Genomic DNA, 22,288 nt, shown 5'->3' on the forward strand with positions numbered 1-22,288 from the left:
GTTGCGGAGCACAGGCTCTGGACGCGCAGGCTCAGTGGCCATGGCTCAAGGGCCTAGCTTCTCCGTGGTATGTGGGATCTTCCTGGACCGGGGCACAAACCCGTGTCCCCTGCATCGGCAGGCGGAATCTTAACCACTGTGCCACCAGGGAAGCCCCTCTCAGTATTTTTTTATTTTAGAAAATATAGTTATTTTCCCTTAAAAAATCAATTATGTTAATATGTAATGAGCAATTATTACTTTTAATAATAATTTAAAATAATTTAATAATAAATATTTGTAAAATATCTCAGCTCTAATTTCCAATGCAGCCAAAGTATAACTCACATAAACCAAAGCTCTCTGAAGTCAACAATAATCTTAAGTAATGAGATACTAAGAACAAAATATTCGAAAATCATTGGTTCAAAGTATTCACTTCTAAAAATAAAATCATAAAACACTTGAAAAATTCAGTCATTATTTATCTTCCCTCTCTATGGAGAATTCTGTGTGCAGATAAGCAAAGGAAGAACTACCAAAGAAAAAATTCAATAAGTCGTTTAAAAATGTGAAATGCCTGTGCATAAGAAAATAGCTTTAAAATTTTGAGTCACACTAAAAAACAAATAAGATATGCTATTTTCCAGAAGTTTAGTTAAGATTAATATTTAACGGATAAAGATCCTGTATAAATCAATTAAACAAAAGAAAAAATATGATTACGGTATAAAAATAAGAACAGCTCAGAGGAGTGTAAATAAGATAAAATGAATACAAGCACACATGCCATCATATTCTCACACTTTTACACTCTTGCTTATAATCAAATAAATGCACGTAGATAAGACATATTTGCTTTCTGCCTAACAAATGATCTATCTTTAGAAAGAGAATACTCACTGTTGTTAAAATGTTTAGCTTAAAGCATGCTCTCTAATGCTATTTGTGAGAACACAGAGTGGTGCAAAGTTTATGACAGGTGATTTGGCAAATTTATGAAAAACCATAACAAGGTTCATACTCTTTGATCTAGTAATCCCACCTCAAATAATTACAGTATCATCAAATATTTTTAAATTAGGAAAATATGTATGTTTACATAAATATGTTTCTTATAGAATTAAGTGTAATATACAAATCTCATAACAAAGTATATTAATAGTAGAACCCATAAAATTAATATATTTACACAGTAAAATATTCTATACCTATGAAAACTATGTTGTAAAGAACTCTGGCAATATGTAAAAAGATATATATATGCTACAATGTTATGCAAACAAGAATGATCTAATATTGCATAAACAATATAACCCTAATTATATGTAGTGTTCTGATGGGGAAGCATTTTCTTCTACATGAAAGGCAAATCTTTTTTTCTTCCTATTATTGCCTTCTACTTCTCTCACTATCTATAAATTTTTAATTATATTTGCCAGTCTCCCAGACAGTGACTGGACTTCTACTTACACAATTATACCCTATAACTATTAAAGAAATTGTATTCATAATTTTTTAAAGTCCCTAAAAAGAAACTCCTAGGTCCAGAATTCTCCAGGTTCATAGATTCATAGATTTCTGCTGGGGATATAAAATAGCACAAACGTTCTGGAAAATAGTCTGGCAGTTCCTTTTGAAAATGAAAAATATAACCACCCTACAAGCCAGTGATTGTACTTCTGGGCATTTATTCCAGGGAAATGTAAACTAATGTTCACACAAAATCTTGTACATGAATGTTCACAGCAGATTTATTCATCATAGCCCCAGCCTGTAAACAACCCAGATGTCTCTCACAAGTGAATAGTTAAACAAACTCTGGTCCATCTATATAATGGAAGAGTACAGTAAAAAGGTGCACAGCAGGAAAGAGCTATGAACTATTTATACAAGCAACATCTTGGATGAATCTTTAAAAAATGATGCTGAGTGAAAAACGCCAGCCCCCACAAATTACATATGATATTATTCCACATATATTACATTTTGAAATGAAAATACTACAGAAATGAAGAATAGATAAGTGGTTGCCAGGAGTTAAGGATGGGAGAAGAGCAAACACAGGGGGTGGGTAGAGACTGTTGGGCAGAACAGTGGGTGTAGCTATGAAAGGGTTGCCTTCCTCCGTAGTCAAGCTGCTGCCTTCTCCATAGTGACATGACACTGGGGAGACTAATGAAGTGATCTACAGCTTCATGTTGATACAAGTATCCTTGCCTTTGGAATTTTATCATGTTTCCCAATTCACAGAATTTGGTAACTCTAACAATTTATCTATTCATCCAAATAAATTAGCAGCCATCCATTACTCTTTAAAGAATCCAAGTAGTTACTGTTTAAAAGTTATTAGCCTAAGAATCTTTTACTTACTAGCTTAATTACTGTAGACAGATGAGAATATACCCCTATTAGAACAGAGTCATTTAGAACATATTTTACAACTTAGAAGAAATTAATACTTATTGGCATACTGAATTTGATTCCACTTCCCACCAACAGTGCACAAAGATTCTAATTTCTCCACATCCTCATTTTTTTTTTAATAGTAGCCATCCTAATGAGTGTGAAGTGGTATCTCATAGTACTTTTGATTTGTATTTCCCTAATGATTAGTGATGGTAAGCATCTTTTCCTCTGCTTATTGGCCATTTGCTTGATGTCTTCTTTGGAGAAATGTCTATTCAAGTCCTTTGCCCATTTCTGAAATGGGTTGTTTGTTTTGTTTTGTTGCATTTCCATAATGACTAAATGATGAGTATCTTTTCAGGTGCTGATTGTTATCTATATATCTTCTTTGAAGAAGTGTCTGTTCAAATTTTTGACCATTTTTAATTGGGTCACTTTTTTTGTTGTTGCTGAGTTTTGGGAGTTCTTTATGTATTCTGAATATCAGTCTTCTATCATAAATGATTTTCAAATATTTTCTCCAAGACTTGGCTGATTTTATCATTTTCTTAAGAGAATATTTTGAAGAGCAGAAGTTCTAAATTAGTGAATTTTACTGTGTGTAACTAATGTCTTAAACAAAAATAGAAGGGGTCAGAAAGTAAGTGGACTTAAAGGATATAAAGAAATAAAATATTGTTAAAACAAAAAATTTATTCTTGACTTTTGTCCTATTCTGAATTCTGCTCCCATGTCCTTATGAAAATACTTGAACTTCCACCTTATTCCTGATGTCAACCACACGGGCATTATCTCACCCACCCTCTCCTTCTTTTCGAGGACTGAATTTCTCTCTCATTGTTCTTAACAGGACCTGGAATGATTCTTCCTTAGTTTCAGTCAATGTCCATGTCTCTGCAACGACATTATCACGTTCTTGGCTACCTTTCTGTCTATCTCTATGTGCAACTACCCATCTTCCCTCTTGAAAACTCACTGATTCCTGGACCTTTCTGATGCTGACTCCAGACCTAGATACATTCTGGAGTCTTCCTTCCTTCCTTCCTTCTTTTTTTCTTTCCTTTCATCCTTCCTCTTTCTTGCTTTTCCTTTCTTCAGTAATTATCTGAGTATCTATTATGGGCAAGAAATTGTGATAAGCACTAGGAATACAAGAACAGAGTATATGTTTTCTTTGCCTTCAACAGAGAGGAAAAAAAACGAGTTTAGGGGAATTGCAGTTTGGAAAGGTGGTACATAGCAAGGGCACATTACTTAACCCAGGGTGGGCAGGGAACGTGTCCTGGAAATAAAATGACCCAAGTTTTTACCTGTACTAAGAATTAGGCTTATTGACACTATTTTCATCATTATGTGACATGGCACGTGTCCTCAAGGGCCCTCCACACCCTGGGGTCAGATCACTTTATCATTTTCTAGGCCATCATCTGTACTAGCCTAACCTGCCCTAGAGCCTTCTGAAGTCTGAGCTACCTACAAGTTCCTCTATCTGACAAGGAGGACTTTCTGGGCCAGCATTTCTTATTAGCATTTGACTTTATATAACACATCGTTCCCGGAATAAGAGCCCTAAAGTAATTCCACCGTTTTTACTGTCCTACTGCAGTTTTAATTCAGTATAAAAAAAAATAGCTAGAGGTGAGAGAACACATTTAATTAAATATTGTATGCAGCTGATGAATGTATACAAAACCATCATTCAAGGGGTGTATATTTTTAAAATGAGTTTCTTTCTTTGACTTTCTTTGACTTCCAACCCTATTTGAATTTCTGCTCTAAAAGGCCAGATTGCTCTTCCCTCGTACTTTCAATTTCACAATAGGCTTTCTTGGAAGAGCTGAGTTGGTCCCGCTTGCTGTTAGCACAGCAGGGTCCATCCTCACGATGCTTCAAATCTCACAGTTATCCTGAACTGCCAGAACAATTCTTGACTACCTTAATGAGTCTCAGCACCCCAGCCCTGATGTCAAAGTGAAGCTTTTTCTAAAGAGTTCAAGCAGCGTCTAGTGAAGATCTTATTCTTTGCCATATTGTCAGCAAAAAGACAAATATTTTCTGTAACCCAGTGACCTTGAATTTACTAAGGAAGTTAACTAAAATGCAGTAAACTTGGCTATGTTTTCATTGATTCCCAGAGACAAATTATAGATCACATGAAACATGGTTCCACGATGCCATTTATTCTTTTAAGGAGACAAATATTCTCTCCTCACCTCTATCTCCATGGATGCATTTTAATGAATCTATTCTGTGACTAGACATACAAAAACTTCTTCACATAGAAACTATTGTCCAGGAATACAGGTGACTTAATTTTAGGAAAACTGCAGGTATTTACTTTGTCATCATTTTCTTCTGCCTACACCATCACGCACTACCTGTGCATTTATGGCTTAACAAAGTGCTGTAAATTGAAGCTTTCCTGTGTTGTGGGGCAGTTTATTGTGTCCCTGACTTGGTCCAGGACAGTAGATCTGATTATAAATTTTACTGAGATGTTTCCACATTATAACTTAGACTTCATTGCTTAAAGCAGTACAGTCTCAAATCTGTGTTTCAAAGTGTAAGGGATTATAAATTCAACATAGAGAAACTTTGGTGGCAACCATCAGGCTTCCTGGTCTTTCTTGGAACTGGTCAAGGGGATTGATGGAGAATCATGTTAAGCGAGTCCCTTTTTCTTGGTGGAATTTTAGATAAAGTTTCCTAACACTCTTCAGGTATGCAAGCTCCCAAGGGGAGGACAGTTGCTGATGGAATATCTGCTACATATTAATGCTTCCTGAATCAAAAAGAATTAGACCAGATATCCTCCTTTTGTCCTCTTTGAGAATTTGTATTTACTATTTTCAAGTGACATACTTACTTCATAATTCTAGCCAACTTAAGTTGAAAAGGAGTTTATTAAAAAACATTGATTAACACAAACAGCACATGGGAAGGTGAGAGAATGGACCTGGGAAATTGATCAGCAGCTAAGAAACAGTTAAAGTCATGCCACTTTCAGAGGACATCTCACTACTACATCACCTCTGATCTCACTGTTACAGCAAGGGGTGGTAGACTATGCTGCTGCCATCATGAATAATGTCTAAGCATCCCTACTTCTTTTTTCATTGACAGCCTCAGGCAGAGGCATCTAACTGATCACCCAGGCTTAGGCTGTATGCCCTTGCCCTGGTAGCCATGGAGTGGAACACAGGACTATCTGACCTTCCATCAATTTCCATAGTGGGAAGAAGCCCTGGATTTCACCTCTTTTGAAATGCACCCTGAAGATAAAAGATGTTTGAATATTAGATACACAAAAACTGGAAAAAAGAGAAAATGAGAGAGAAACAAATGTCCACTACAAGTGGTGACTCTCTGCCAATGTTTTATTGTTGTTATTGTTTTTAATCACTTTTTTTTCATTGCAGTGGAATGTTTAAAGAACACAGCTCCTAAGTGCTAGAACGAAACTTTTATCCCAATTTGCTCCAATCCCAAAGTCTGAGCTTTACCATTAGGCTGCTAACTCTTTGCTCACCCTTTTCCTTTTCAAATCTTGGACAGACTGGGATCAGTCATTCTTTCAACAAGAACTAACTTACAGAGTACCTCCCATGTGTTAGAATGAATGCTAGATGTTGGGGATGAAAATTATGAACAAAATATAAGCCTGGCACTTTAGGGTCCCTGAAATCTGGAGTCAAATAAAACGACGATTATTTCAATATGGAGTTGTTAAGAGGAGAACCTCTTAAGTTCCATCAAAGTAAGCCTCATGTCTCCCTGTACCACCCTGCACAGCAGGTATTCCACCCAGAGGAGGAAGTGTGGCTTATCTGTGAAAAGGAAAAGTCTTTTAGGCTCTCCTGTTCACCTTCTCATCTTCAGACAGCATGCACAGTGTGGTAAGTATATGACAGATTCTGCCCCTAGGCGGACGGAAGTAGCAGCTGCTACAGTTATCCGGCCCAGGCTGTGGAGGGATGGGGAAAGTTCAGTGTTGGGTGGGATGCAGGTGAAAAGCTAGATTTGTCACTTAGCTTTAGCCAGTATCAAGTTGACATTTTTATTTCCGTCTGCCTGCCTCCAATGACTATCTCTCAATTGGTTTCAAACTTTGTAGGAGAATAAAGTGCAGTTAAAACATCATTTATCCAGTGTAAACCCCAATAAAAGTGACAGGAGTTAGGGTACTATTTGAGTTTCCCTCTCTTTCTCTTTCTCTCTGTCTCTGTCTCTTCTTTCACTTTTCTTATGTCTTCCCTCTAGTCTCTCTTCCTAAATCTTCATAATACCCTCCCTCTTTTCCCCTCTTCCTTACCCCATCTCTATTCATCTGTCTCTCTTCACTCTGTCACTCCTTTCTCCCTCTCTCACGCTAATCTCTTTCCTCCCAGTCCAATCTTTCTCTTTATTTCCCTGTCCTCCTTTCTTCATCTTCTCTCTCCCTTTCCCCGCCTCTCTCAATCCCCCCTCCTCTCTCACTCTGACTCTCTCTCTCTGTCTCTTTCATTCCACAAATGTTGGCCTAGTGCTTTTGCTAGATTTCACTCTGCATGCTGGCTGTTCAAGTATAACTGGTGTGAAATGATCACCCGGGGAATTAAATAGGAGAAAAGATACATGGAGTTAGTTCAAGAAAAATTCACTGGTTTGAGAGAGGACAGTGTATCTTAGTGGAGGCTATGGCCTGACAGTGTCACCTTTGGTAAAATCATTGGTCAAGGTGATCATCTGAAGGTAGAGGAGTATTGTCCCCAGGTCGGAATATTAAGGCATGGAAACTAGTCTAAAAATTCAACTCTTATTTTTTCTCATACCTGACAGGTCCCTCATGCAGTCTAATATTTATGCCGTGTGACGGGGATTTCAGGAATTGAAAAAAAAACTCTTATTTATTATTAATATTTGGATTGCACATTTTAAAAAAGTTAATTAACTTTTGGGCTGCATTGGGTTTTCGTTGCTGTGCGCAGGCTTTCTCTAATTGTGGTGAGCGGGGGCTACTCTTTGTTGCAGTGCGTGGGCTTCTCAATGTGGTGGCTTCTCTTTGTTGCAGAGCACGGGCTCTAGACATGAGGGCTCAGTAGTTGTCGCTTGCGGGCTCCAGAGCGCAAGCTCAGTAGTTGTGGCACACGGGCTTAGTTGCTCTGCGGCATGTGGGATCTTCCCGGACCAGGGCTTGAACCCATGTCCCCTGCATTGGCAGGTGGATTCTTAACCACTGCGCTGCCAGGGAAGTCCTGGATTGCACATTTTTATTTAGGTCTTCACATATCTAGTCTAGTATTCAAAAAGTTACTTTTTGTCCAAATTGGTTGTTTATGTTATTTCTCAAGACAAGTCATATTAAAGTCTGAGATAACACTGGATTAGATGTTTACCCTCTCTTCTGGTCATTTCATCTCATCTTAATTTTTTTCAAATAAATTCACAATTTCAGCTCTGGAAGTTCATATTATTATAGCTCCAATTATTAACTATCTATACTTTGTCCTGGATGCAGCCTTATTATCTTTAGAATTGAAAACTTCAGAGATGAACAGAATATTTGCTTATTATGAAGGTCCTTGGAATGCCGTCCTAAACTCATTTATATTTAACAAAACTAATATTTCCTAATGTTGGAGGTAGATATGGGGAAGGAAGGAACAAGGAGAGGGGAGGTTAGAGATACTTCCTCTAGGAGGAGTTGAGAAAAAAGCTCTTCAGGTGGACTGTGTTTTTCATCAATTTTTTCTTAAAATGTGAACTATGCTTTCAAATTATTTAAGGGTTGCTATGTGGAATATGCAATCTGGCTGTTCTAATTGACCCAGAGAGCAGGACCAGGGTCAGTAAGAGAATGTGATGGAGATTTATTTTAACTCAAGATAAAGCAGAAATGTCTGGGGTAAAAGTTCCCCAAATACGGAAGAGACTGCATCAGGAGCTGGGAATATTATAGAACACTTCCTACGTACCAAGCACTAAGCACTTTTACTATAAGTCTTAGTATTTGGGGTACTGTAATGGATTGAATAATGGGCCCCCAAAGAATATGTCCATATCCTAGTACCCAGAACCTGTGAAAGGCTCCTTACTGGGAAAATGTCTCTTTTAGTTAAGGATCTTGAGATGAAGAGATCATCCTGATTATCATGATGGGCTCTAAAACCAATGACAAGTGTACTTTTAAGAGACACAGAGTGGAGAAGGCTACATGAAAATGGAGAATGAGATTGGAGAGATGTGACCACAAGCCAAGGTAGCCTAGGAAAACTGACAGCCACCAGAGCTGGAAGAGGCAAGGAAGGAGTCTCCCTGAGAGCTTTCAGAGGGAGTGAAGCCCTGCTGCTGCTTTGATTTCAGACTTCTGGGCTGTGTAAGTGTGAGCGATTACATGTCTGTTATTTTAAGCCGCTAAATTTGTGGTAATTTGTTATGGCAGCCATAGGAAACTAATGCTGATACTAAAACATGCATTAGCCTCATTTTGCAGCTAATGCACAGAGGGACATAGAAGTTACTAACTTGTTGAAGGTCATGTAGCTACAGAGACAGAGCCATGATTAGGAGAGAGGCAGTCTGGCTCAGAACCCACATTCATGAACCCAGTGCTATATTCTTCTCCAGGTAGTGAGTTCCCTCTCTCTGATTTCCAATTGGAGATTGGAAAACTGCTTGATGGGACCCAAGCATTAAATAAGCAGAAATAACTAGATTCAGATTTCCAAATACCAGTACCTTGTATCAGATTCTGAAGTGTCACTTTAACAGCTTCTGGTTCAGTTGATTTTTAGTGTTGCCCAAGAATCCTTATTTTTTAAAAAAGACCTCTTTCCAGTGAATTGTCATAGAATATTCATGTTTGGGAATGATCAGACTAGATACCTTTTGCAGGTTTTTGCAGCCCTGAGCATGTGTGTTCTATACCTCTCCTTGCCCTCAACTCATTTTGTGTCTCCCTTCCCAAAAGCAGGAGACTAAGGGAGTCGAGGGCTCTTCTGTTTTTCTTGTATCATCCATGTGGCCTGTTCTTTGTCCTTATGTTTCTTTATGAGCCACTATAATGGTCTAAATCATAAGCTGAATAAGTTCACTGTTTTACTACTTTGGTGCTTTGAAACAAAATAAAAGAAAATGAAATCAGACATATCCTAGAAGCAAGTACAGAGAAAATAAAAAGTGCTTTGTGGGTTCACAGATAAGAAGCCTAATAATCATGGATGGAAATTCACTGTAAATAAGAGTCTGAAGTGAGACAAGCCAAGGTACTAGGGCTTAACTGCTCTGGTGTTTTGAGAGCTTTCCAGGAGACGTCAGAGATTAAAGTTTTTTAGAGAGTCATTCTTTTCATGTATGTGTAGACTGCAATTGAATTGGACTCCTAGAACATAACAGTTGAACAATTTAATTGGCAGGATTATTAACCTAAAAGAAAGGGAGTAACAGGTGGAAAGATTGTGGCTTTTCTCATGGAAACAGGAAGGAAGGGCCCAACTGAAAGGGGCAAATTGTGTTGAGTCTTCCTAACCACTCTATGGTAGATCACCACTTCAGAAACCTCACTGAACTTGACCAAGGTTGCACAGCTATTGTGCTATGGAGCTGGGGGTTTAAATCTCTTTCAAAGACCATGCAATTTCTACTGCATCAATGGTTCAGTGACTGAACAAGCATCAGAATCCCCTGGAGAGCTTGGTAAAACACAGATTACTGGACCCCATCCCAAGAGTTTCTGACTCAGTGTGTCTGGAGGACCTTGCATGTGGAACAAGTTCTCAGGTCATGCTGATGCTGCTGGTCCAGGGACTACACTTGAAGTACCACTGTGTAACTACACCATCTGGGGAGGATTTGAAAACTGTAGGTAAATGTTCCTCCAGTTATTTAAAAGGGTCCCCAAAATAATTTAGACCAGAAGTTGCAAACTGATGGCACAGACATGTACGTTTAACATGATCAGTTCAAAATTATTTATTTAGTGGTCAATATTGTAAATCCAGAGATTTTGGATAAAAATCTTTTTCTGAAAACTATCAGAAGATCTGGCATGGCAAAAATCAATTCAAACTTGGTATTAGCTTCCCCTTTGAGGCCAGATGTAAACCTTCCTACCATTTCAAATATTTACTTTACCTGCTTTGCTTTATCCTTAAATATAATAGGAGGAATTTATTGGGTTATAAAACCCAATTATTAAGCAAATACTGTTCATTACCAGTGTTCTAAGGGCTTTACCTGTATTAACTGTTTAACTCTATAACCCTCTATGAGGAAAATTTCACTCAGTTAATTAAGGCTGAGGGAACAAAGAGAATAAATAAATTATCATGGGTGAGACATAACAGCAGTTTATTTCCATAGCTCATGCTCATAAGCTTGAAGCTGTAAGCTTATAGGCTATACTATTTTGCAAATGAGAGCTATCACACTAGCAGGGCACTGTTGGTGAGCACTCTACCTGTATTAACTCATTTAACCTTCACAACACTATGAGACATTATAACTATTTCTATTTTACAGAAAGGGAAACTAAGGCAGAAAGAAATTAACCGGCTTGGCCAAGTTCACATAGGTAGTATTAATACAACAGGTACTTGAATCCAAGCCACCTGACTCCAGAGTCCATACTCTTCAATTTTAAATTCTACTGTAGACATTTGTGTCTGTGACTCTGATCCAGACCAATTCCTCCTTTTTGCAGTTGAAGAAATTGAGTGTTTCAGAGGTCAAATGTCTTCCTTAGAATTGTGGAATGAGTTAGCAATAGATCATGTTTGTACTCATGAATACCAACAAGTACCCCAACAATGACCCCCAGTAGGAATTTTGGCTCACTATTATTGTAATGTAAATGGAAAAGAGGTTAAATAAATGTTAATGAGATGCTACTCATTGTCTTTATCTAAAGGTGGTCTCAAATGGCCTGGTTGCCCACTGGAAGGTCTTATTTTGGGATTTTAAAAAATGATGCCCAGGGCTTCCCTGGTGGCACAGTGATTGAGAGTCCACCTGCCGATGCAGGGGACACGGGTTCGTGCCCCGGTCCAGGAGGATCCCACATGCCGCGGAGCGGCTGGGCCCGTGAGCCATGGCCGCTGAGCCTGCGCGTCCGGAGCCTGTGCTCTGCAACAGGAGAGGCCACAACAGTGAGAGGCCCTCGTACCGCAAAACAAACAAACAAACAAAAAACGATGCCCAAGCCCCACCCAAGGCCAATTAAATAAGTTAAATCAGATTCCTCGAGGGATGATGTCTATGGTCTGTATGTATATATACACACATATATATAATATATATTTAATATATATTAAATATATATAAATTTTAGGATTCCAGGTAATTCTAATGTGTAGCCAGAATTGAGAAGAATTGAAAAACGCTGGAGTACACTCTCAGAATATGCAGATTGCATGCAATGACTGGTAATTAGACACTGATGTTGCCTTCTTCTGGAGATCGTACAGGTTCCTGTAAAGATGTCTAGTTCCATGCTCAATGCCAACTGCATCCCTATAAGCCAACGCAGTAACTACTCGTTATGATGCGCGTTCATGGATAACTGAACAGCCTTACTGTGCTCCCGCTCCCCGTTAACTTCTGTGACTGAAGGGAACTGGGCTCCCCCTATAAGAAATAACCAGACTTAATGTGTTGGACAGTGCCGGGTTTTGGGGTTAATTTCCATGTTTATTACTCGTGCCCCTTGTCTCCATCTAATCTGATGTTCTTTCTGCTGCTTACATGTGACTGACTTGTGCAGTGATACTGCAGGAAGTGTAATTTGAAAAACTCGAGTCCCCAGACCACCTCTGCTCTTCATTGACAACTACGTGACTGGTCATTGTCAGTTCAAAAGTGGAAAAATAAAAAATTCATCTAGAAAAGTAATTTCAAATTCTATTTCAAGTCATATTCAGCCTTACAGAGGTAATATAATGAGAATTATCCAAGCAATGCTTTGGCAGCAAAACAACATTAATTTGAATGAGCACTTATAGAGCAGTTTCTTCCTCTTCTGTAGAATTTTCCACAATTTATAACAGTTATCCTTTTATTTTTGGCGGTACTTGGGCCTCTCACTGCTGTGGCCTCTCCCGTTGCGGAGCACAGGCTCCGGATGCGCAGGCTCAGCGGCCATGGCTCACAGGCCCAGCCGCTCTGCAGCATGTGGGATCTTCCTGGACCGGGGCACGAACCCGTGTCCCCTGTATCAGCAGGCGGACTCTCAACCACTGTGCCACCAGGGAAGCCCTATCACAGTTATCCTTTTAAGGACTGCCTTTTCTGTGAGAATTTAGGCTCTGTAAGTACAGGAACCATGTCTGTCTTATTATTATCATGTCCCCAAGTCCTAGTATATTGTAGGTACTAAATAAACATTTTCTGAACTTATAATTAAATGAATGAATATCTGAGCTAGGCATTGAAGATAGAAAGAAAAACAAGACATGATTTCTGTCACTGAGGAGCTTATAAGATTAGGAGAGAAACAGAAACGTTCAAGAATTACAATCCGATGTGGTTAGGACTTTAATAAAGATAGATATAAGGAAGGAAAGGGCTCTTGTATGCTAACAATCTACAGATCAAATCTACCCCCAGAGTGGAAGCAGCCATAAAAGTTAAAATTTCTTGGAAGTATTTTGTGTTATAAATTTTAATATGGGACAAAGTAAATAATTTACATAATTCTGAAGCCAAATTAAATTTTTAAAATTGATCCCTAAAATCAGAAGGAAAAAAGAAAAAGCAAATGAACCTAAGTGGGTGTTAATCTGATGGCATAGCAACACAGAGGAACTATTAAAAATGATTTTTTAAAACGAAACCATTTGAATGTACATACTTATTTGAATATATCAGGTATGGTCTCCTGTTGATTTACCTTTTTTACTCTCTGTGAGATATTATTGCAGGATTGGTCACCAATTTTCTCATCCTTCCCTGTGTCCATGCTCTTAAAGAGTCCACCCCTATATTGACTCTGGACTTGGCATGTGACTCGCTGTTTTAGTTTGCTAGGGCTACATTAACAGAGTACCACTAACTGGGTGGCTTAAAAAACAGACATTTATTGTATCACAGTTATGGGGGTTAGAAGTCTGAGATCGAGATGTCAGCAGGGCCACGCTCTCTTTGAAGAGTCTAGGAAAGGATCTGTTCCAGGTCTCTCTTTTATCTTCTGGAAATTCCTTGGCTTATGACAGTGTAATTCTAATCTTTACATGCTGTTCTCCCTGTGTATGTGTCTGTCTCTAAGTGTTCCCCTTTTATAAGGACATATTGAATTAGGTCATGTTTATAAGGTCATATTGGATTAGGGCTCCACTCTTCTCTGGGATGACCTCACCTTAATTTAACTGATTACATCTGCAACAAACTTAATTCCAAGTAAGTTCACACCCTGAGGTATTGGCGGGTCAGGACTTCAGCCTATGAATTGAGAGGACACAATTAAACCCATGACACTTGCTTTGGACAATGAGATAATAGCAAATGTAAAGAAGCAGAGATTTGAAAAGTGCTAGTACTCTGGGGCTTGCTCTCTCTTACTACCTTTAGGGAACTGCCACTACCACCATGCGAACAAGCTCGGACTAACCTGCTGGATGATGAGAGAATCATGGCCCATTTGTCCCCAAGACAAGTTCACAACTAACCTCCACAAGCAGAGACACTCACCTGACTGGCAGCTGACCTCAGTGAGAGAGTCCAGGAGACCAGCAGAAGAACCACCTAGCTAAACCCAAGTCAAATCATATTTTGAATTTTAAAAAGTCTGTTGTTTTAAGCCACAAAGTTTTGCAATGCTTTATTATACAACAGTGAATAATTTATGGTGTGTTAGAAATATGGGAAGACACTAGTCAATTTCCAATTCTCAAATTTTCAAGCTTTTGTATGAATAATTGCTGTTCCCAACAAGAAAATTCGGTCTTGTAAATTTAGCTACTACTCAGGCTTGTCTCCTCCCTTTTCACTGCTGTTTCCAAGGGAGCCTCCTGGAGTGAATAAAATGATGTTTTAAAAAGAAACTGCTTCCATAAATTGCCTTGCTATATTGCTTAGAAAAAGGAGGGAAAATAGAAAGGCTTATTTCTCAATGCCATTATTTCTTTGTATATTCTAGATAGCTATCTGGACTTCTCTGATGGCGCAGTGGTTATGAATCCACCTGCCAATGCAGAGGACACAGGTTCGATCCCTAGTCCGGGCAGATCCCACATGCCGTGGAGCAACTAGAGCCCGCGAGCCACAACTACTGAGCCTTCAAGCCACAACTACTGAAGCCTGTGCGCCTAGAGCTCATGCTCTGCAACAAGAGAAGCCACCGCAACGAGAAGCCCGTGCACCGCAATGAAGAGTAGCCCCCGCTCGCCACAACTAGAGAAAGCTCACACGCAGGAATGAAGACCCAACGCAGCAAACAAAACAAAACAAAAACAAAAAAAACATATAGCTGTCATTCAAGGAATCATCAATTGTCCATTTATTTGTTAATCAGCAAATCTATAATTCAAGTTTATTTAGCATCTATAGGCTGCAAGGTGTTTATATAAAAGATTTTGGATACAGTAGCCATCTCAGGTAGAGTTTATCTATCTATCTATCTACCTACCTATCATCTATAAAATTTTACAACAGACTCATAATCTCAGAGTTAGAAAGGGCCCTAAAATGTCTTTTGTTCTAACCTCTTGCCAGTGCAGGAATATACTCTATGTCATTCCCAACAAGCAATCTTTTCTCTTCTGCTTGCACACTTCTCATGATGAAAGGCTCATTACCTCATGAGGAAGCCAATTTTATTCTAGAATAGCACTGCTTGTCAGAAAGTATTTCCTTCTCTTGACCTCAAATATGCCTTCTCTGGCTGCCCAGTTTCCCTAAAGACTCTGTCCTTTCCCCATTTTGCTAATAGTCCCAGAAATAGCATATCTATTTCCTCTTCATGTGACAGCCCTTCAAACATCCTAACCTGTATAGACATAATAATGTTATATCTTTTCTAAGAAGAAAAGTTCTGATAAATCTAGCTCTCACCACCATTCTTAACAAATGGAGAGAGTATTAGAAAGAATGACTTGGGGGAAAAGCAGAATTAACTACAGACAAATACAATGAAATAATGTGAATCATTACTTCTATGTGTGCCCTTTCTGGGAAAATATTAGTGAGATGTTCAAGAGACATGAACTTTAACTCCCATTTAATGTCTTTAACAAGAACTGTGCCTAGAAAATTATCAGGATATCTAGGGATTATTTTTCACTTTGTTCTCAAAGGTGAGCCTGTTTGAGAATTTAGCTGTTAGAGATGATATTGAAAGATGACCCTTATATCCTGTGAACTTTTACTGGACAGTTGTAAGTAACATGTTCCTCCAGCTGTATCTTTCTAGAGAGCAGGTTTAAAAGAAGTTTATGCTTGTATCTGCCAGTGAAGATCATACTGTTTTCCTTGGTCCTCTCACTCGACCTAAATTATGTCCAGCTGAGGACGGTTTCTATCTTGGACATTGCTGGGAAAAAGCAGCCACTTTTTCAGAGAATCAACAAAGTTTAGTCAGTGGTTTTCTCATCTCCAGTGCCCGCTCACCTTTGAAGAAGGTTAAATTGGAAATAAATCCACAAATCACCATGTTAAAGTTGTGAGGACACAAATGTTTCAAATGGGCAGAAAGGGTCTCAAATCCTGGCTCCTCCACTTACTAGTAATGTAAGCTTGAGCAAGTTACTGCATCATTTTAAATCTGTTTTTTTCTGATAATAATGCTGATAATAATGACCACAGAGTCTCTCCTGAGAACTGAATGAAAGGATATTTCGTTCTTTGAACATGCACACCCAACTTGAAGCAAGAAGCAAAGGCCTTGTAATGATTATTATTATCAATTATTAAATAATTAAAAATCAATCTTGAAAGTAAAGATAGCTTCTTAGGACATCATAAAAGTAGTTATCCTTAACTAAAGCAATAAGACTGCTTCAGAGGTGTATATTATACTGCTAAAAAATGGGGAAGACAGAAGAAAACTTATTAAAGACTACAGCTCAAGTCTGAGGCAGCTTAGCTTTTGCCCAAAGAGTTCCTGAACATGTGTTATGTGACAAGAATTTGATGTCTGGTCTTCTGTCTAAGAGACATGAGTTTAGATAAACTTAGATTTCAGTTTCTTCATCCACAGAATGAAAAGCTTCCTGTGTATAGTATAGGATGGTTCTTTTAATATTCTACTAAAATTAAATCTTTTCACTCCCTCAGTTTTTCTTTTGATTATTCCCAAGGTAAATATCTAGGCATGTATATCTTCATTGTTGGAAGTATGGAAACCTGTTTCCCTTGCTCCTTAGTGACAACAATTCTAATCTGTTTTATATTATGTCTCTTTCCCACTGCATACAGAATCAGGCTGAGGGTTAAAAATTATAGGTGTTTAGTAAGCCAACGTAGGGTCCAATTGATTATGCTGAGAGACAAGACCTAAGCACACATTACATTGTTCACTCTTCAAACTCCTATCTATCATTCAGTGTATAACTTAAATGGCACATCGTCATTGATAGCTTCCTCTACCACTCTCCCCAATACACACACACACGCACGCGCGCGCACACACACACACACACACCATGCAATGGCCTCAGGATCAATTATTCAATTTTCTGTGCATCTCTAAATGTTTTAACTTTAGCAGAGTATGGTTTGTCACTCAGTTATTTCTTTAGGTGCCTGTGACTTCTAGATTTTGAGAATTTTGAAAGAAAATGCGTATAAATTCTAGTATATAGCTTAGTACCTGGGATTCAGAAAATATCTGTTCAATGAATGAATAATGATAATGAGGATGAGGATGATAGCAGCTAAATTTTTTTGAGTATTTTTTACATTTTAGGCATTTTCCTAAGCTCTCAACATGAATGAATTCATTGGACACAACTACTCTATGAGATAGATACTACGATTTTAATTTTTATCTCATTTTATCGATGAGAAAACTGAGGCACCGAGTATTTGTTAAATAACTCCCTAGGCAATAAGATTCAGAGTTAGGGATTAAAACCCAATATTTTGTTTCCAGTGAATAATTAATTAAACACTATTCTATGCTGTCTCTCCTGAACAAGTAAATGAAAAATTAATGAGTGAATAAAATGGGCAAAAATACCTACCCAGTACACACTGTGTATACACTGAATTATTACCATACTAATCCAAACTTGGACCTGATTTTTCCACTTCTGTGGGGGCATGGTTTCCTTACTTAGTCCAACTTTAGAGTAGTAGGCAGAATAATGATCTCTAGATATATCCATATCTTAATCCCTGGAACCTATGAATATGCTACTTTTCATGGCAAAAGGGACTTTGCAGATGTAATTAAGGATCTTGAGGCGTGGAGATGATCAAGGTAGGCCCAGTGTAATCACGAGGATCCTTATAAGTGAAAGAGCAAAGCCTGAGAGCCAGAGAGAATTGAAGATTCCAGGCAGCAGGCTCTGAAAATAGAGTAAGGGACCGTGAGCCAAGGAATGCAGATGGTCTCTGGAAGATGAAAAAGAAAGGAAATGGACTCTTTCCTAGAACCTAGAAGCAAAACAGTCTTTCTTGACACCTTAATTTTAGCCCATTGAAACTCAGTTTTCTAAATTTCAGAACCATAAGAGAATAAATTTGTTTTGTTTTAAATCTCAAGTTTGTGACTTGTGAAAATTTGTTATAGCAGTAATAGGAAGTCAATATGTCAGGTATAGTGGTCTCTGATAGCATATTTAGTGTCAGCCTTGGAGGTCTGATAGATTAGCTGCTATTTAGGCAAGTAGAGAGTGCTGTCTTGTCCTATAGAAATGGAAAATAGATACAAATGGGAGAAGGAGAAAATAATTAGTCTTGAATTTCTTCTTGGCCGTTGTTGGAGGGTAGTCTATATTGGGTATTTCTAAGTCATTGAGCCCTTGTGTTTATTTGGGAGCTAATTTAGAAAGTATGTTGCCACTTCACAGGCAAACGTTGGTGAAAATTAAGATGGGGGTGTGGGGAGCTGGAATGGCATGGTTAGGATTAGGGAACTGATCCAAGAGTGATGGGCTGTCAACAGACCCATGCAGGTCCCAAGGGGAAGTGATGAATTCTGATATAATTCACTTAGGTTGGCACTGAGCGGGGCTGACTCAACACATAGAGCACTCTGACAAGAGTGTCAGCCCTGGTAATATCTGAATTTAAAGCAGTAATCCTTCCTGTTGGGACAAACCTCACTGTGTTAAAGCAATGCAAATGAATTATCTTCATGATGCGTGTGTGTGTGTGTGTGTGTGTGTGTGTGTGTGTTTATGGAAGCATTCCTAGCCAGTGACAAAGAAAAATATAGGACAAACTTCACTGTGTTAAAGCAATGCAAATGAATTATTTTCATGGTGTGTGTGTGTGTGTGTGTGTGTGTGTGTGTGTGTGTGTGTGTGTGTGTGTTTATGGAAGCATTCCTAGCCAGTGACAAAGAAAAATATTATTCAGTAACTGGAGTCTGGTGTTGGAACTGTTGATTAACATTTGGGAAAGAATTAATCCATTTTGGTTTCCATAGTTTATTAAGAATAGAAACTTTGGATGGAATAAAACTTAAATACATAAAAAGAATCCATATAATCTTTCTTTGCAACTATAAAGCTTCTGAACATCAGTGTCAGTAGGGACGGTTTAAGCTTAAAAGCCACAAAATGAGTCCAAAAGAAAAGACTAACACTTAACTACATGTAAGTTAAAAACTTTCCCTGCAGAAATAACCAAAATTAAAATGAAGGCAACAAGTTAGGAAACAATGATACATCAAGTATGATACCACATTTCTACTATAGAGAACATTCATGCAAAGGAGAAAAGAGAAAACTTCTGACAGATAAATATGGAAAATTCATATGGACAATTCATAAAAGAGAAAAGAAAATTAGATTAAAACAAATGGCAAAATACTCAGCCTCAATAGTAATCAAAGAAATGTAAATTAAAATGAGATACCAGTTTGCATATCAAATAAGAAAACTTTTTAAAAACCTTGTAATATCCACAACAGCTTTAATAAACTGCTAATGAGGCACTGCTAAAATGGCACCATTTTTGGAAATATAGAGTCTAAATGTGAATTTTTTTCTAAATAAATAATTCTACTACATAAAGTTCTTATACACAAAATTCTCCATCATAGTATTATTTGTAATACCAAAATATTTAGAAACAAATTTAATGTTCAAAAATACAATGAGGGGCTTCCCTGGTGGCGCAGTGGTTGAGAGTCCCCCTGCCGATGCAGGGGACATGGGTTCGTGCCCCAGTCTGGGAAGATCCCACATGCCTCGGAGCGGCTGGGCCCGTGAGCCATGGCTGCTGAGCCTGCGCGTCCGGAGTCTGTGCTCCGCAACGGGAGAGGGCACAACAGTGAGAGGCCCGCGTACCGCAAAAAAAAAAAAAAAAAAAATACCATGAATTAAAGAAAAAATTGATAGCACCTAACCAAACCAATAGAATATTATTCAACAATTTAAATATTCATTCACAAATTGTAGGTTCCCAGTTAATTACAAAATAGAGCATACAGAATTGTATCTCTATAATCATTTTAAAATATTTTTGTAAATCTATCTATACAAAACAAAACTGGAAAAATAACCAAAATGTTAACATGAATAGGTTTATATAAATTCTTGATTTTCTGTTTTCTTTTTTTTGGTGGCCTTGTTTCATTTAATAAGCATGTACGACTTTTATAATAGAAAAATAAATGATTAAATAAATCTCTTCCTGGTTCTATTTTAAAAGGAGAATTCAAATAAGCATAGATGTATAAGGAGAAAAGATATGATTCCATTAAGAAAATAAGGGCTGAATAAGATGCTGAGAATCACACCTTACATTTAATGGGAACATGTAAGCAATACAAATAAGTTTTAAGCAGATATTTAATGGGATGCAGAGAAGGTTTTTATTTTGTTTTGTTTTAAGAGTGTAATATTGATTGCTTTGGTAGGGGAAAAGGCAGCATTTCTTTCACACCAGCAGAACCTGCTGTCACCTCTCTTCTCTTTCTGCTATTCCAATTATGTGCAAAACACCCAGAAGGAAATAACCAGCCTCTTGATTGCTTGTCTTGCAAACTCAAACCTATAAATTGATAGCAAATGCCACCTTATCAAGTAGAACCCAAAAATGTTTAATTCTCTATAAGACTCCCAGCAAACTGGAAAATGTACAGAGGGACAGTATTTACAAACACCTTGATTTCCATTCACCTGTAGCGTTTTATGAATTATACCAGTTTCATTTTAAGTTATTGTGTTTGCTAATATGATTGGAGAGGATTTTTGCAATAAGACAGTAGTTGTGGAAAGGTGGGTTATTTCAACAACTACCTGTTGCCTGATCCTAAAAGTGATCAAATTAGAACAAAGCCACTTTCACTTGTATTTTGTACAGACTCTGCCTGTGGTTGAACTTGCTCTTTATGGCCTTTCAAAATATGAGTCATACCCATAATTTGGAGTTGGTTTTCTTTGTCGTCAGGCAAGGCCAGAAATAGGGGGCTGTTTGGGGAGATGTTAGCTTTACTGGGCAATGGATCTGGGAGCTTTTCTAAGCTGGAGTTGTGATGCTAATAATCACTGAAATCCAGCTGTCCATTTTTATGTCTCCATTTTCCTCCTCTGTGGACTGCAAAAGGTGTCACAAGTTTCACAAAGCAGCTGCATCTAAGGGCCATAAACCACCCACAGTATCCCCTGCATAATCATCCATCCGCCAGAGCTCGTCATCAGTTTTTGAAAGCCACAGTTCCTTCTAATGCATCCTTTGCTTGTGAAGAATTGCTCGGCAGAATGGGCTATTATAATGGGGACACCATATTCAATGAGATTGTCACCATCTGTTCCACCTTCCAATTACCAAAGCAAATGGAAATCAAGAGGCAAAGACATCGGAAATCCCAGGTAATATTTTCTGTTCATTATGTCTTTTGCCTCATGTGGGTTTTTAAAATTTTATTTGCAACACATTGTAGGATGAAGCACACTTTCTATTATGGAGATACAATTAGAATATTGTGATCCAGCACTGAGAGAAAATTACTTTTTGCGAGATGCATGCGGGTACATTCAGCATCTTGACCTCTACTCTATAGTAGAGATTTCTGGTCAGGCTTGCAAAACTCACATAATGTTAGGCGTGAAGTGAATGAGCAGTAACTCCCTGAGTTACTATTGCCTGGGGAACAGTCAATGCAGTTGTACAAGTAGGTACTGTGGCATCGATGTTTTCATGTTTCTGCCCAATAGGCAATGCGTTTTCAGCAAGACTTGAAGCAGAACGTGAATATTCCCACGGAAGGGATGTGTGTGCATGTGTGTGCATGTGCAGGGGAGTGTTGAAGGAGACTGAGGTGACAGGTCAGCAGATGTAAAATTAATGCTGATCCTAAAAGAGAAGTAAGATGCCAAAGACAGCACGAGTTTAAAATACTCACGTTGAGGAAAGAGTGCTCTAGCAGCACACAGCCATTCTGGAGATTAACAGGCAATGACTAAGAATGAATAATCATATTAGAGGTCCTAAAGCAAGAAGCAGACATCATAAGCAGGACGAGGCCCCAGGGTGTCGGTACCAGCGGGATACAAAATGTTTTTGAAATGGGTCAGATCTATATCCTTAGCTATGTGTGTTAAGAATCCACTTTTGGGGCTTCCCTGGTGGCGCAGTGGTTGACAGTCCACGTGCCGATGCAGGGGACACGGGTTTGTGTCCCGGTCCGGGCAGATCCCACATGCCTCGGAGCGGCTAGGCCCGTGAGCCATGGCCGCTGGGCCTGCGCATCCGGAGCCTGTGCTCTGCAACGGGAGAGGCCACCACAGTGAGAGGCCCGTGTACCGTCAAAAAA

This window comes from Neophocaena asiaeorientalis, unplaced genomic scaffold (assembly GCF_003031525.2).
Source record: "Neophocaena asiaeorientalis asiaeorientalis breed wild unplaced genomic scaffold, Neophocaena_asiaeorientalis_V1.1 scaffold230, whole genome shotgun sequence".
Lineage (NCBI taxonomy): Eukaryota > Metazoa > Chordata > Mammalia > Artiodactyla > Phocoenidae > Neophocaena > Neophocaena asiaeorientalis.